This window comes from Hypanus sabinus, chromosome 2 (assembly GCF_030144855.1).
Source record: "Hypanus sabinus isolate sHypSab1 chromosome 2, sHypSab1.hap1, whole genome shotgun sequence".
NCBI lineage: Eukaryota > Metazoa > Chordata > Chondrichthyes > Myliobatiformes > Dasyatidae > Hypanus > Hypanus sabinus.
Genome location: NC_082707.1, coordinates 1,387,126 through 1,405,634, shown reverse-complemented (window position 1 = coordinate 1,405,634; position 18,509 = coordinate 1,387,126). Strand labels below are relative to the sequence as shown.

The window sequence follows — 18,509 nt, the reverse complement described above, 5'->3', positions numbered from 1 at the left end:
ACAATTACAGCACAGAAACAGACCATCTTGGCCTTTCTAGTCCATGCCAAACACTTACTCTCACCTAGTCCCTCTGACCTGCACTCAGCCCATAACCCTCCATTCCTGTCCATATACCTATCCAATTTTACTTTAAATGACAATACTGAACCTGCCTCTACCACTTCTACTGGAAGCTCGTTCCACACAGCTACCACTCTCTGAGTAAAGAAATTCCCCCTCATGTTACCCTTAAATTTTTGCCCCCTAACTCTCAACTCATGTCCTCTTGTTTGAATCTCCCCTACTCTCAATGGAAAAAGCCTATCCACGTCAACTCCATCTATCCCTTTCATAATTTAAAATACCTCTGTCAAGTCCCCCCTCAACCTTCTGCGCTCCAAAGAATAAAGGCCTCACTTGTTCAAACTTAGGTACTGAAACCCCGGTAACATTCTAGTAAATCTTCTCTGTACTCTCTCTATTTTGTTGCCATCTTTCCTATAATTCGGTGACCAGAACTGTACACAATATTCCAAATTTGGCCTTACCAATGCCTTGTACAATTTTAATATTACATCCCAACTCCTATACTCATTGCTCTGATTTATAAAGGTTAGCATACCAAAAGCTTTCTTCACCACCCTATCCACATGAGATTCCACTTTCAGGGAACTATACACCATTATTCCTAGATCACTCTGTTCTACTGCAGTCCTCAATGCCCTACTATTTACCATGTATGTCCTATTTGGATTATTCCTATCAAAATATAGCACCTCACACTTATCAGCATTAAACTCCATCTGCCATCATTCAGCCCACTCTTCTAACTGGCCTAAATCTCTCTGCAAGCATTGAAAACCTACTTCATTATCCACAATGCCACCTATCTTAGTATTAGCTGCATACTTACTAATCCAATTTATCACCCCATCATCCAGATCATTAATGTATATGAGAAACAACATCGGACCCAGTACAGATCCCTGAGGCACACCACTAGTCAATAGCCTCCAACCTGACAAACAGTTATCCACCACTATTCTCTGGCATCTCCCATCCAGCCACTGTTGAATCCATTTTACTACTTCAATTTTAAAACCTAAAGACTGAACCTTCCTAACTAACCTTCTGTGCGGAACTTTGTCAAAGGCCTTACTGAAGTCCATATAGACAACATCCACTGCTTGACCCTGGTCAACTTTCATTGTAACCTCTTCAAAAAATTCAATAAGATTTGTCAAACATGACCTTCCACGCACAAATCCATGTTGACTGTTCCTAATCAGACCCTGTCTATCCAGATAATTATATATGCCATATCTAAGAATACTTTCCATTAATTTACCCACCACTACGTCAAACTTAGACAGGCCTGTAATTGCTAGGTTTACTCTTAGAACCCTTTTTAAACAATGGAACCACATGAGCAACTTGCATGGAATTGATGGCTTTGTGGCAAAGTTTGCAGATGATACAAAGATAGGTGGAGAGGTGGGGAGAGCTGAGGATCAATGTGATTGCAGGAGGACCTGGACATATTAGAAGAATGGGCAAAAAAGTGGCAGGTGGAATACAGTGTTGGGAAATGTATGATAATGCATTGTGGTAAAAGTACGGACAATCATTTAAATGGGGAGGTTAAAACATCAGAGGTGCTGAGGGGCTTCGGTGTCCTCGTGCAAGACTCCCAGAAAACTAATTTACAGGTAGAGCCTGTGGTAAAGAAGGCAAATGCAATGTTGGCTTTTATTTCAAAGTGAATAGAATGTAAAAGCAAGAAGATAATGCTGAGCCCTTATAAGACACTGTTTTAGCTGCACTTGGAGTATTGTCAACAGTTTTGAGCCCCATATCTCTGAAAGGATGTGTTATCATTGGAGAGAATCCAGAGGAGGTTCACAAAGATGGTTCGGGAAATGAAAGGGTTAACATTTGAGGAGCCTTTGGTCGCTTTGAGCCTGTACTCACTGGAATTTTTTTAGAATGCGTGTAGATCTCATTGAAACCTACTGAATGTTGAAAGGATTAGATGGAGTGGATGTGGAGAGGATGTTTCTTCTGATGGGTGTATCTAGAATTAGAGGGCACAGCCTGAAAATTGAAGGGCTACCCTTAGAACAGAAGTACGGAGTGATTTTTTTTTTTTAGCCAGAGAGTTATAAATTTGTGGAATGCTCTGCCATAGATTGTAGTGGAGGCCAAGTCTGTGCATATATCTGAGGTAGAATTTGATTGTTTACTGATTGGTCAGGGCATCAAAGGATATGACTAGAAGGCAGCTGTATGGAGCTGAGTGGGATCCGGGATCATGATGGAATGGCAGAGCAGACTTGATGGGCTGAATGGCCTAATTTTGCTCCTAAGTGTTATGGTATGTGGTCTTATGATCCAACCATGGCTAGCAAGAGAAGTCAAGGCTACCATAAAAGTCAAAAAGAGGGCATATAATAAAGCAAAGATTAATGGGAAGTTAGAGGATTGGGATATCAGAGTTTATAAAAGTATGGTAATGATCTTTTAAGAATCACTAGATTCTGGAAGACTGGAAAATTGCAAATGTCACTCTGCTCTTCAAGAATGGAGAGAGGCAGAAGGAAGGAAATTATAGGCCAGTTAGTCTGACCTCAGTGGTAGAGAAGTGTTGGAAATGATGGTTAAAGAATTGGTTTCAAGGTACCTGGAAGCACAGGGCAAAATAGGCCATAGCCAGCAGAGATTCCTCAAGGGAAAATCTTTATTGTCCAATTTGTTGGAATTCATTGAAGAAATAACAAGCAGGATAGACAAAAGGAGAATCAGTTGATATTGTGTATTTGGATTTTCAGAAGGCCTTTGACAAGGTGCCACACATGAGGCTGCTTAACAAGCTATGAGGCCATTGTATTACAGGAAAGATTCTGGCATGGATAAGCTGTGGCTGATTGTCAGTAGGCAAAGAGACGGGATAAAGGGAGCCTTTTCAGGTTGGCTACTGGTGTCTACTGGTATTCCACAGGGGTCTGTGTTGGGACTGATTCTTTTTATTTTATATATTAATGATTTGGTTGATGGAATTGATGGCTTTGTTACAAAGTTTGCAGATGATACAAAGATGGATGGAGAGGCAGGTAGTTTTGAGGAAGTAGAGAAACTACAAAAGAACAGACAGATTAGGAGAATGAGCAAGGAAGTAGAGAAAGGGACGCGCTCAGATTGATGGTTTGAGATGCGTCTATTTTAATGCAAGGGGTATTATGAACAAAGCAGATGAGTTTAGAGCATGGATCAGTACTAGGAGCTATGATGTTGTGGCCATTACAGAGACTTGGATGACTCAGGGGCAGGAATGATTACTTTGATTTCCAAGCTTTAGATGGTTCAAAAAAGATGGAGGGAGGTAAAAGAGATGGGGGTGTGGCAACGTTGATCAAAGATAGTGTCACGGCTGCAGATAAGGGGGAAGACATGGAGGGATTGTCTATGGAGTCTCTGTGGATGGAAGTTAGGAACAGGAAGGGGTCAGTAACTGTACTGGGTGTTTTTTTATAGACCACCCAATAGTAACAGGGACATCAAGGAGCAGATAGGGAGACAGATTCTGGAAAGATGTAATAATAGCAGAGTTGCCGTGGTGGGAGATTTTAATTTCCTAAATATTGATTGGCATGTCCCAAGAGCAAGGGGTTTAGATGGAGTGGAGTTTGTTAGGTGTGTTCAAGAAGGCTTCTTGATACAATATGTAGATGAGCCTACAAGAGGAGAGGCTGTACTTATCTAGTGTTGGGAAATGAACCTGGTCAGGTATCAGATCTCTCAGTGGGAGAGCATTTTGGAGATAGTGATCTCTCTCCTTTACCACAGCATTGGAGAAGGATAGGAACAGACAAGTCAGGAAAGCGTTTAATTGGAGTAAGGGGAAATATGAGGCGATCAGGCAGGAACTTGGAAGCATAAATTGGGAACAGATGTTCTCAGGGAAATGTAAAGCACAAATGTAGCAAATATTCAGGGAACACACACAAAATGCTGGTGGAACGCAGCAGGCCAGGCAGCATCTATAGGAAACATAGAAACATAGAAAATAGGTGCAGGAGTAGGCCATTCGGCCCCTTGAGCCTGCACCGCCATTCAGTATGATCATGGCTGATCATCCAACTCAGAACCCTGTACCTACTTCCTCTCCATACCCCCTGATCCCTTTAGCCACAAGGGCCATATCTAACTTACACTTAAATATAGCCTATGAACCGGCCTCAACTGTTTCCTGTGGCAGAGAATTCCACAGATTCACCACTCTCTGTGTGAAGAAATTTTTCCTCATCTCGGTCCTAAAAGGCTTCCCCTTTATGCTTAAAATGTGACCCCTCGTTCTGGACTTCCCCAACATCGGAAACGATCTTCCTGCATCTAGCCTGTCCAATCCCTTTAGAATTTTATACGTTTCAATAAGATCCCCCCTCAATCTTCTAAATTCCAGTGAGTATAAGCCTAGTTGATCTAATCTTTCTTCATATGAAAGTCTTGCCATCCCAGAAATCAATCTGGTGAACCTTCTTTGTACTTCCTCTATGGCAAGAATGTTTTTCTTCAGATTAGGGGACCAAAGCTGCACATAATACTCTAGGTGTGGTCTCACCAAGGCCTTGTACAACTGCAGTAGAACCTCCCTGCTCCTGTACTCAAATCCTTTTGCTATGAATGCCAACATACCATTTGCCTTTTTCACTGCTTGCTGTACCTGCATGCCCACCTTCAATGACTGGTGTACAATGACACCCAGGTCTCGTTGCACCTCCCCTTTTCCTAATCAGCCACTGTTCAGATCTGTTTTCCTGTCCTTGCAACCAAAGTGGATAACCTCACATTTATCCACATTAAATCGCATCTGCCATGAATTTGCCCACTCACCTAACCTATCCAAGTCACCCTGCATCCTCTTAGCATCCTCCTCACAGCTAACACCGCTACCTAGCTTTGTGTCATCCGCAAACTTGGAGATGCTGCATTTAATTCCCTCATCTAAATCATTAATATAGTAAACAACTGGGGTCCCAGCACTGAGACTTGTGGTACCCCACTAGTCACTGCCTGCCATTCTGAAAAGGTCCCGTTTACTCCCACTCTTTGCTTCCTGTCTGCCAGTCAGTTCTCTATCCACATCAATACCATACCCCAATACTGTATGCTTTAAGTTTGCACATTAATCTCCTGTGTGGGACCTTGTCAAAGGCCTTTTGAAAATCTAAATATACCACATCCACTGGCTCTCCCCATCCACTCTACTAGTTACATTTCAAAAAATTCCATAAGATTCGTCAGACATGATTTTCCTTTCATAAATCCATGCTGACTTTGTCTGATGATTTCACCTCTTTCCAAATGTGCTGTTATCACATCTTTGATAACCAACTCTAGCATTTTCCCCACCACCGATGTCAGACTAACCCGTCTTTAATTCCCCTTTTTTTTTCTCCCTCCTTTTTTAAAAAGTGGGGTTACATTAGCCACCCTCCAATCCTCAGGAACTAATCCAGAATCTGAGGAGTTTTGAAAAATTATCACTAATGCATCCACTATTTCTTGGGCTACTTCCTTAAGCACTCTGGGATGCAGACAATCTGGCCCTGGGGATTTATCTGCCTTTAATCCCTTCAATTTACCTAACACCACTTCCCTACTAACATGTATTTCCCTCAGTTCCTCCATCTCACTAGACCCTCAGTCCCTTACTATTTCTGGAAGATTTTTTATGTCCTCCTTAGTGAAGACAGAACCAAAGTAGTTATTCAATTGGTCTGCCATGTCTTTGTTCCCTATTATCAATTTACCTGTTTCTGACTGTAAAGGACCTACAATTGTCTTGAACAATCTTTTTCTTTTCACGTATCTATGAAAGCTTTTACAGTCAGTTTTTATGTTCGCTGCCAGCTTTCTCTCATAATCATTTTTCCCTTTCCTAATTAAGACCTTTGTCCTCCTCTGCTGGTCTCTGAATTTCTCCCAGTTTTCAGGTGTGCTGCTTTTTTTTGCTAATTTATATGTTTCTTCTTTGGACTTGATACTATCCCTAATTTCCCTTGTCAGCCACAGGTGCATTACCTTCCCTGGTTTATTTTTTTTGCCAAACCAGGATGAACAATTGTTGTATATCATCCATGCGATCTTTAAATGCTTGCCATTGCATATCCACCGTCAACCCTTTAAGTATCATTTGTCAGTCTAACTTAACTAATTCACGTCTCATACCTTCAAAGTTACCCTTCTTTAAGTTCAGAACCTTTGTTTCTGAATTAACTATGTCACTCTCCATCTTAATGAAGAATTCCACCATATAATGGTCACTCTTACCCAAGGGGCCTCACACGACAAGATTGCTAACTAACCCTTCCTCATTGCTCAATACCCCATCTAGAATGGCCTGCTCTCTAGTTGGTTCTTCAACATGTTGGTTCAGAAAACCATCCCGCATACCTTCCAAGAAATCCTCTTCCTCAGCACCCTTACCAATTTGGTTCACCCAACCTATATGTAGATTGAAGTCACCCATTATAACTACTGTTCCTTTATTGCACGCATTTCTGATTTCCTGTTTAATGCCATCCCCAACCTCACTACTACTGTTACGTGGCCTGTACACAACTCCCACCAGTGTTTTCTGCCCCTTAGTATTATGCAGCTCTGCCCATATCGATTCCACATCTTCCAGGCTAATGTCCTTCCTTTCTATTGCGTTAATCTCCTCTCTAACCGGCAATGCTACCCCACCTCCTTTTCTTTCCTGTCTATCCCTCCTGAATATTGAATATCCCTGGATGTTGAGCTCCCATCCTTGGTCACCTTGGAGTCATGTCTCTGTGATCCCAAGAAATACAGTTGATGTTTTGGGAGACCCAAAACATCGACTGTACTTCTTCCTATAGATGCTACTTGGCCTGCTGCATTCCACCAGCATTTTGTATGTGTTGCTTGAATTTCTAGAGTCTTCACATTTTCTCGTAAATGTTCAGGGGATATTTGTGTGGAGTTCTGCATAGGGACATTCCAATGAGACAGGGAAAGGATGGTAGGGTACAGGAACTATGGTGTACAAAGGCTGTTATAAATCTAGACAGGAAGAAAAGAAGAGCTTATGCAAGGTTCAAAAAACTAGGTAATGATAGAGATCTAGAAGATTATAAGGCTGGCAGGAAGCAGCTTAAGAATGAAATTAGGAGAACCAGAAGGGGCCATGAGAAAGCCTTGGCAAACAGGATTAAGGAAAACCCCAAGGCATTCAACAAGTACGCGAAGAGCAAGAGGATAAGACGTGAGAGAATAGGACCAATCAAGTGTGAAAGTGGAAAAGTGTGTATGGAACTGGAGGAGATCGCAGAGGTACTTAATGAGTACTTTGCTTCAGTTATTCACTAAGGAAAAGGATCTTGGCGATTGTAGGGATGACTTGCAGTGGACTGAAAAGCTTGAGCATGTAGATATTAAGAAAGAGGATGTGCTGGAGATTTTGGAAAGCATCAAGTTGGATAAGTCACTGGGACTGGATGAGAAATACCCCAGTCTGCTGTGGGAAGCGAGGCAGGAGATTGCTGAGCCTCTGGTGATGATCTTTACATCATCAATGGGGCCAGGAGATGTTCTGGAGGATTGGAGGGTTGCACATGTTGTTCCCGTATTCAAATAGAGTAGAGCTAGCCCAGGAAATTAATAGACCAGTGAGGCTTACTTCAGTGGTTGGTAAGTTGAAGGAGAAGAACCTGAGAGGCAGGAATTATGAACATTTGGAGAGGCATAATTTGATTTGAAATAGTCATCATGGCTTTGTGAGATGCAGGTCGTGCCTTACGAGCCTGATTGAATTTTTTGAGGATGTGACTAAATACATTGATGAAGGAAGAGCAGGGGATGTAGTGTAAATGGATTTCTTTTCTTTTCTTTTCTTTTCTTTTCTTTTCTTTTCTTTTCTTTTCTTTCTTTCTTTCTTTCTTTCTTTCTTTCTTTCTTTCTTTCTTTCTTTCTTTCTTTCTTTCTTTCTTTCTTTCTTTCTTTCTTTCTTTCTTTCTTTCTTTCTTTCTTTCTTTCTTTCTTTCTTTCTTTCTTTCTTTCTTTCTTTCTTTCTTTCTTTCTTTCTTTCTTTCTTTCTTTCTTTCTTTCTTTCTTTCTTTCTTTCTTTCTTTCTTTCTTTCTTTCTTTCTTTCTTTCTTTCTTTCTTTCTTTCTTTCTTTCTTTCTTTCTTTCTTTCTTTCTTTCTTTCTTTCTTTCTTTTTATTAATATTAGTAATATGGACAGAATACAGATGGTATATTGATAAAGAAATTACCAACATACACATTCCATTACATATAAAAAAACATACATAATAGTTACAATATAAATGAGTTTACCAAGACATAAGCCATAAAATATATGTATGGACATAGTAGATCTAAATATTTCATAATGTATAATATAAAAAAATCAGAAAAAAGAAAGAAAAAAAAACAAAAAAAAAATTTATATGATGCAAAACTAGCTAATCTAATCTAATAACTATAACTAATAAGTAATATAAAAGAAAAAAAAACAAACAAAAAAGAAGGAAAAAAAAAAGTGGGCTGTTTATAATATCTCACAAAAATAAGTATTCATCAATGCCGTCACTTCCGGTCCTCTCAAAATACATAAGCTAAAAGCTGGGAAATCAAATGTACTTGGCACAGGGTCATATTACATCATATGAAAATGTTGAATAAATGGTCTCCATAACTTTTCAAATTTAATAGAAGTCTCAAAAGTACCACTTCTAAATTTTTTCTAAATTTAAACATAACATAGTTTGAGAGAACCAATTAAATACAGTGGGAGGATCAATTTCTTTCCAATTCAACAATATAGATCTTCTAGCCATCAGAGTTAGAAATGCAATCATTCGACGGGCTGAAGAAGATAAATGCTGTGAATCTAACATTGGTAAACCAAAAATTGCGGTAATAGGATGAGGTTGTAAATCAATATTCAAAACCGCAGAAATAATATCAAAAATATCTTTCCAATATTTCTCCAAAAATGAACACGACCAAAACATGTGAGTTAAAGACGCAATTTCAGAATGACATCTATCACAAATAGGACTTATATGAGAGTAAAAATGAGCTAATTTATCCTTGGACATATGGGCCCTATGTACGACCTTAAATTGTATTAGTGAATGTTTGGCACATAACGATGATGTATTAACTAATTGAAGAATTCTATCCCAATTCTCACTAGAAATACTAAAACTAAGCTCTCTTTCCCAATCCTGTTTAGTCTTATAAAGAGGCTCTAAACGTATCTTCATAATTATATTATAAAGTTTTGAAATAAGCCCTTTTTGAAAAGGGTCTAATTCAAATAAACTCTCCAAAGTATCTGAAGGCACAAAATTTGGAAACGTAGAGAGTACAGAACTTAAAAAATGTCTAATCTGTAAATATCTAAAAAAATGAAATCTCGGCAAGTTATATTTGTTGGATAATTGTTCAAAAGACATGAAACAATTATCTAAAAATAAATCAGAAAATCTTAGTAATCCCTTAGATTTCCAAGCTGAATAAGCTTGATCTATAATGGAAGGGTGAAAAAAACAATTAGATACAATAGGACTATTTAAAACGAATTGAGTCAACCCAAAAAATCTCCGAAATTGAAACCATATACGCAATGTATGTTTAACTATCGGGTTGTCAATTCGTTTCGGCAATTTAGAAAGAGCAAAAGGGAGAGAAGTCCCTAAAATAGAACCCAAAGCATAAGCTGATACCGATTTAGTTTCTAAACTCACCCAACAAGGGCCAAAAGATCCACCCCCATCTTTCAACCAGCATAACAAATATCTAATATTAACTGCCCAATAGTAAAATCTGAAATTAGGTAATGCTAACCCGCCTTCCTTTTTTGTCTTCTGTAAATATGTTTTACCTAACCTGGGATTTTTATACTGCCATATATATGAAGAAATTTTAGAGTCAACATTAGTAAAAAAAGATTTCGGGATAAAAATTGGTATCGCTTGAAAAATATATAAAAACTTAGGTAAAATAACCATCTTAATAGCATTAATCCTACCTATTAGGGATAGAGACAAAGGTGACCACCTAGTAAACAAACCTTTAATCTGATCGATTAAGGGTAAAAAATTAAATCTAAATAAATCTTTATGGTTTTTTGTGATTTTGATCCCTAAATAAGTAAAAGAGTCATTAACTAATTTAAAGGGTAAATTTCCATAAATTGGGACCCTTTTATTTAATGGAAACAATTCACTTTTATTAAGATTTAACTTATACCCAGAACACTCACTAAATTGAGCCAATAATGATAAAACTGCTGGGATGGATTTCTCCGGGTTAGAAATGAATAGTAATAAATCATCTGCATACAAAGATAATTTATGAATATCTGTCCCACGATTAATACCCAAAATATCCTGTGATTGTCTGATGGCAATTGCCAAAGGTTCTAAGGCAATGTTAAATAGTAATGGACTAAGAGGACATCCCTGTCTAGTGCCCCGAAATAGGCGAAAAAAGGGAGATCTTTGATTATTGGTAACCACTGAGGCTACTGGAGTATGATAAATCAATTTAATCCATGATATAAATATCGGACTGAAATTAAACTTCTCCAACACATTAAATAAGTAAGGCCATTCAACTCTTGTCAAATGCTTTCTCCGCATCTAATGAAATCACGCATTCTGAAGTATCATGTGAGGGAGTATAAACAATATTCAACAATCTCCTAATGTTAAAAAAAGAATAACGATTTTTAATAAAGCCAGTTTGATCATCTGAAATAATTTTGGGTAATACCTTCTCCAATCTGCATGCCAGTAACTTAGAAAAAATCTTGGAGTCTACATTCAATAAAGATATAGGTCTATAACGGGGGTCGGCAACCTGCGGCTCCCGAGCCATTTGTGGCTCTTTCACCTCTGTGCTGCGGCTCCCTGTGGCTTTGGGAAATAATTGGTCAGTATTTAATTAAAATGTATTTTATGTTAGTTTGTTAGCTTTTGAAATGTAATTCTAAATTTGAAGATTATGGTGATCTTGTACAATCTAAGTGTGGCGACATCCGAAACGGCTCACAATTAGCCAGCATTCTGGCTAAGGGAGATAGCCTACGGGGGTTTGTGAGTACGCGTCTTTTGCAGCATCTGCGTCCATGGGGGCTGGGTTGAGAGAGGCTTAAAAGCAAGGCTGTTTAGTTCGAATAAAGCTATCTTTGACTGCAGTTTACTGACACCGCTACAACGTGTTTTTATCGCTGGCTGTCCAGACGGAAGGTGCTGAAACGCTTTGTCGCGTGTCTGGAAGAAGTGAAAACTTTCCTGGGCAGCAAAGGGCTCACCTTTCCTGAGCTGGAACAGCCAGAGTGGCTGGAAAAGCTACACTTCATGGTAGACATGACAGCGCACCTGAACACGCTGAACACAGCTCTTCAGGGGTAAGGACGTACAGCCCTGCACATGTTGGAGGATGTTTTGGCATTCGAGCGCAAGTTGACAGTGCTTGCCAGAGATTTACAGAAAGGCACTTTGTCTCACTTCCCCAATTTGAGAGAGTTCAAACAAGGTCACGACATGATAATTTCGGAGTATTTACATTCTGCAATCATCGCAATGCAAACATCGTTTGGGAAACGCTTCTGTGAGTTCAGAGAGGAAAAAAACACATTATCCTTCCCGGTCACTCCCTTAAGCATCGATCCTTCCCTACTGAATACGACTGCATTGGCAGGTGTGAGTCAACCTGATCTTGAGATGGAACTGGCCGACATAGCCGACAAAGACATATGGGTGTCCAAGTTTAGACGCTTGACAGCAGACCTTGAAGATGTTGCCCGTTCTTGCTCAGAAACACAAATGGAGTGATATTGAAAACCTTCCAAAACCGGACAAACTTGTGTTCGAAACATTTATGTAAACATTAAAAAGTATGCGCTTTGAGTCCTGTCGATCTTTGGATCCACATATGTAAGTGAGCAGGTGTTCTCCAACATGAACTTTATTAAAAACAAACATCGCGCATGCCTCACAGATGACAGCTTGCGATCCTGTGTAAAGATGAAGGTGACGTCATACAGCCCTGATGTGCAGACGCTGTGCGCTGAGGTCCAGGAGCAGAAATCCCATTAACCAAGTATGATAAATATTTTAATTGCCTATTATTTTATGTGTATTCATATTTTTTCATTGTTCAGTGAAATAGTCCTTTTATTTTTCAGGCTGACAGCTGGCTGATGTGGCTGACAGCTGGCTGATGTTATTTTTGGTTTGCTGCTGGCGGAAAATTTAAGTTCGGCGTTTTTCATAAATACAAGAAGGACTCAAATAGACATTGAGTATTTTACTTTAAAGTAACTTTCAACCCAACGTCTTTTTTTCGGAGTTCAAAATGTTTTTGTTGCATGCAGAAATGTAATTTCGTTTTCTCTGCAGGAGTTCATCAATTTCATAAATGCAACACATTATAGTTTGTTTATACATAGCATAAAGGCAAAAAAAACGTTGTATGCAGTGTTATTTCATTTTAAATGTCAAACGGGTTTTGCGGCTCCCAGTGTTTTCTTTTCTGTGGGAAACGGGTCCAAGTGGCTCTTTCAGTGGTAAAGGTTGCTGACCCCTGGTCTATAAGAAGCACAATTAGTAGGGTCTTTATCTTTCTTCAATATTAGAGAAATGGAAGCTCTATAAAAAGATTGTGGCAAATTCCCTAATCTAATGGCCTCCTCAAAAACCTTACCTAACCAAGGGGAAAGAGTAGCGGAAAAAAATTTAAAAAATTCAACTGTATAACCATCTGGACCCGGTGCTTTCCCAGAATTCATTGAGGAAATAGCCCCTTTAATTTCTACATCCGTAATAGGAGTATCCAATATCAAAAGATCATCAGATGATAACCTTGGAAAATTTAATTTTCCAAGAAAATCAGACATGGTATTATAATCTTGAGGAAATTCAGATTGATACAGGGAGGTATAGAAATCTTGAAATGCCTTATTTATCTCATCATGATTAACTGTCAGATTCCCATTCTGCTGACCAATCTTAGTGATTTGACGTTTAACCAGAGCATTCTTCAATTGACTAGCTAACAGTTTACCAGATTTATCACTATGTATATAAAAATCAGATTTAGTTTTCATTAATTGATTTTCAATCGAGGATGTAAGTAATAAACTATGTTCCATTTGAAGTTCAACCCTTTGTTTGTAAAGCTCCTTACTAGGAGCAATCGAATATTTCTTATCAATCTCTTTAATTTTATCAACCAATAAAAGAGTTTCCATCTTAATACGTTTCCTCAAACCAACAGAATAAGAAATAATCTGTCCACGTATATAAGCTTTAAAAGTGTCCCAAAGTGTTCCGCAGGAAATATCATCTGTAGAATTAGTTGAGAAGAAAAAGTCGATCTGCTCCTCCATAAATTTTATAAAGTCAGAGTCTTGCAACAAGGTAGAGTGAAATCGCCATTGTCTAGCATTAGAAGCTGTATCCGTAAATTTCATAGAAAGTAATAACGGAGCATGATCAGAGATAGCTATAATATCATAGTTACAACCGATTACCAATGGAATAAAACAAGAGTCTACAAAAAAATAATCAATTCTTGAATAAGAGTGATAAACATGTGAGAAAAAAGAAAACTCTTTGTCATTAGGATACCGGAATCTCCAAATATCAAAAACTCCATTGTCAGTCAAAAAAGAGTTAATACAAGTGGCCGACTTATTAGGTAAAGTCTGAATAGATAAAGATTTATCCATCAGAGGATTTAAACAACAATTAAAGTCACCACCCATTATTAACTTATATTCGTTTAGATTGGGTAAAGAAGTAAATAAAGACTTAAAAAAGTCAGGACAATCCACATTTGGAGCATAAACGTTAACCAAAGCAACCTTTTTATTACAAAGTAAACCCGTAATTAACAAAAATCTGCCATTCGGATCCGAAAAATATCATGTTGAACAAATGAAATAGAGGAGTCAATAAAAATTGAAACTCCTTTTACTTTAGCATTCGAATTTGCATGATACTGTTGACCCCGCCAAAATCTAAAAAAACGAAATTTGTCCTCCCTCCTCACATGAGTTTCTTGTACAAAAATGATATGAGCATTAAGTCTTTGGAATACTTTGAAAATCTTCTTTCGTTTAATTGGATGATTTAAACCATTAGTATTCCAAGACACAAAATTAATGGTCTGAGCCATAATTCTAAAATCAACCCTTTGGTATAGAAAGGGTTAACCAACTTATAAACTCATGCACCCGGAAGAGGAACAAAAGTAGTGAGAAGACCCGGAAGTGACGACAACACAGACATATTTGAAGTTCAAAAACAGCCCGAATAAAAAAACTAACACAAACTGGTACTAAAAAAATAGAATTAGAAAACAGACCATCCCCCCACCCCCCGAAAAAAAGAGAAAAAGCCAAAATATGACTTAAAAAGAGAAAAAGTAAGACTAATCCTACCCCCATGTCAGCTGAAGAACACTCCATATAAAAAGGATATATATAAAATAATCACCCCAACTTTAAAAATAAAATCGCTATAATAAAAACCATATTTCTAAGTATAGTTAGTTGTAAAAAGAATAAAAATATAATCACTAAAAAACAATTATAACTCGGGCTCTGGCCCAGACAAAACAAAAATTATTTAAGCTAAGATAAGCGATGCATTGTCTGGAAGAAACACGAAAAATATAAACATAATGCCATCTTAAGCAAAACCAAAAATCTTTTCCAAAAAACCACCATCTTAATCAAGGAAAAATTTACCTTCAAAGAATTAAAAATATACCTTCGAAGGAACAAAGTTAATAGACAAGTATGTAGTTAAATGATTAAAGTGTATAAGGCAAAACAATTAACATGACGCAAACACACTTTAACTTGAGTATAAAGTGTAGGATGAACCTACACCAATAACCAGATTATAATTCTGGTTTAAGAGATCGAGAGCCATCTTACACGATCAGAATCATTCATTTATTAAAGACTGGTGTCTGTAGCAGTAGGGAAGTACTCCTCCAGATATTTTCTCACTTCTGAATTTGAAAGGAAAACTTGTCGTGGAGCATTCGACGGAGAAATTCGAAGCTTCGCAGGGTATAGAAGCGCAGGTTTCAGATTTTTCTCATAACATTCAGCCATCAACGGTTTAAAAAGAAGCCTTCTTTTTAAAAGATCTGAACTAAAATCTTCGATCAGGTGGAAGCAAAAATCTTTGATTTTAATCATTCCTAGTCGACGAGCTGCTCTTATAACTTGTTCTTTGTCATGTACATAATGGAACCGGACAATTACCACCGAAGGTTTGTCTGTAACACTCGGTGATCGACACCGAATTCTATGTGCCCGATCCAATAAGGGGGGGTTATTCGGGAAAATTGTCGGAAACGCTTCTTTTAAAAGTTGAGCAAAATATTTCGAAGGGTCATCTTTTTCTATGCCGTCTGGAAGACCAAGTATACGTAAGTTCTGTCTTCTGGACCGATTCTCAAAATCATCACTCTTGGCTTTAAGGGCTTCCATCAGCTTAATGGTCGAAATTAAATCCTGTTGCAGTTTTCCAATAGTCAAATCTCACTTCCGAGCTTCTTCTTGCAGAGACGCAATAAGAGCTTGTTGCTGTTTAATTACTAAATCCGTCTTAACCATGTACTCTTGAAAAGCCTTTATATCTTCTTTAAAAAATTGTTGTAGTTCAGCAAATTTTTGATCCAAAACCTCCATAAACAATTCAAAAGTTAATGGTGTTTGTTGTGTCGGAGCCTGCTTTTTTCCGTTACCGTTCGGATTACGTCCGGGATCCCGTCCCTTAGACCTGAGAGACATTTCTGTTTGCATATCATCAAAAGTTCACAACAAACTCTTGGCAGTAAATCCAAAAAAAAAGAATAAAGAAACTTTCGGTATAGGTAAAAATAAGCTGAATAAGGGTGATCAAAGGTTAAAAAAAGTAAAGGTTATGGAGCGAATCCAAAACGGTACTCACTCCATGAGCGTCTCCAGCTGACTCCCCCTCTTTCTTTCTTTTTAAATCTTTTTATTAATTTTTAAACAAACATAAATGAAACATGAATATAAAGTGTTTGAGAATACATAATTGATAGTTTAAGTAGACATTCAAATATATAATAGTCAATATATATGGCCTCCCAAACTCATAGTATTTATGAACAAAAGAAACAAAAAGAAAAAAAAACAAAAAAAAGAGAAAAAAAAAACACTAACCAACATGGACCATTGCATAATGTTAAATACATACAGTAGCGCCAATAACTCCAAACCTCCATCCAAATAATTAAGGATAATAAAAGTCAGTGTGCTGTCTTTACGACAGTTATTTAGTTTATAATATTTTCGCTTAGTAATTCATTCAATAGTATTTTCTAGTTAGAATTAGAAGTGTTTAAAGTATATTCATTGCATGTAAAATATATCGGCATGCGATGACGTCACATCCGGTTTCGCCGCGTCTTGTGGGAAAACACCGGTTTGAAATTAGCGCGAGGGTGGGGGCTTTCCACGAGGCTCACCTGAGCACAAGCAGTTTTGCAGGCATGAGAAATCACAGTGAGAGCAACGCTGTAAGTTAATAGATAATCGATATATTGAACTAAGATGTTAATGCTGATCCTGTTAGAGGTAACGACGGTAGATAATGTTTATGCTTTCGTTAGTTAAAGAGTCACGGATAGTTTGCATGGAAGTGTATTTAAAGTAGTCAATGGAGCAGGTAAACTCTCCCTGTATACTGCACCTTAGTGTAATGTAGTTATAGTCACCTTTGCAAGTATTTACACTTGAAATGTGATATTAAGGAAGGAACAAATACTGTATCAATCTTGTATTGTTTTATCAACAGTTTTCACCATATGTTAATGTGAAGAGTGAACAGTAAATGGTTAATCTTACTGCGATCTGGTTTGCATTGGCTGTGGTTTATCCGGACGTTAAATTCGGCGTTTCGTTACACCCGAAGGAGAACGTTACAGTCAGGTTTAGGAAAAGACAATTTAACTCATATGAAAATGTTGAATAAATGGTCTCCAAGTTTCTTCAAATTTAACTGAAGGATCAAAAACAACGCTTCTAATTTTTTCTAAGCTCAAACAAGAGATAGTTTGAGAAAGCCACTGAAATATAGTTGGAGGATTAATTTCTTTCCAATTCAATAAAATAGATCTTCTAGCCATTAACGTAACAAATTCAATCATTCATCGAGATGAAACGGATAAACGACTATTATCCACCACTGGCAAACCAAAAATTGCAGTAAAAGGATGCGGTTGGAAATTAATATTCAGAAGTCTTGAAATAGTACTGAAAATATCCTTCCAGTAATTTTGTAAACAAGGACAAGACCAAAACATATGGGTCAATGAAGCGACATCAGAATGATATCTGTCACAGGTTGGATTAACATAAGAATAAAATTGAGCAAGTTTATCCTTAGACATATGAGCTCTATGTACAACCTTAAATTGTATTAGGGCATGTTTAGCACAAATAGAGGACGAATTGACTAATAGTATAATTTTCTCCCACTGCTCAGTGGATATAAGACAATGCAGTTCTTCTTCCCATTCCTTCTTAATTTTTTCTGATACATCTGGCTGTATTTTCATGATCATATTATAAATGACAGCTACTAAACCCTTTTGACAAGGATTCAGAGCTAGAATTCTTTCCGTAATGTCCAATGGACATAATTTCGGAAAAGACTGTAACTCATTATACAAAAAATTTCTAACTTGCAAATATCTAACAAAATGGGTTTTAGGTAAATTATATTTATTAGATAGCTGTTCAAAGAACATAATGCTATCATCCAAAAACAAATCACGATAACATGTTATACCTTTTGTTTTCCATAAAAAAAAAGCTTGATCCATTAAATAGGGCCGAAAAAAATAGTTAGATATTATAGGGCATGTTAAAATAAACTTATTCAAACCAAAAAATTTACTGAATTGAAACCAAATTCGCAATGGGTATTTAACTATACGATTAGTTATTTGTTTATTCAATTTAGATAAAGAAAAAGGAAGTGAAAATCCTAAGATTGAAAACAGTGAAAAGTCTTGTACAGATTTACATTCCAAATTTACCCATTGTGGGCAGGCAACTGTAGTCAATTCTTGTATCCAAAATATTAAATATTGTATATTAACTGCCCAATAGTAAAATCTCAAGTTTGGCAAAACCAAACCGCCCTCCTTCTTAGGCTTCTGTAAATATTCTTTGCCTAGTCTAGGATTTTTATTCTGCCATAGATAGGAAGATAGTTTGGAGTCAATAATATCAAAAAAAAGATTTAGGAATAAAAATTGGTAATGCTTGAAATAAATATAAGAATTTAGGTAATGCCATCATCTTAATAGCATTAACTCTACCAACCAATGACAAAGATAGTGGAGACCACCTAATAGCAAGTTGCTTAATTTGGTCAATTAAGGGTAAAAAGTTAGCTTTAAATAAATCTTTATGTTTTTTAGTAATTTTA

At 37.3% G+C, this 18,509-nt stretch overlaps 1 protein-coding gene across 5 annotated transcripts in view; it reads left to right on the top strand.

Moving 5' to 3' along the window:
* Positions 1–18,509, top strand: part of lrrc31 (leucine rich repeat containing 31) — a 251,951-nt gene that overhangs the window by 172,128 nt on the left and 61,314 nt on the right. The gene's annotated exons all lie outside the window — the stretch shown is intronic.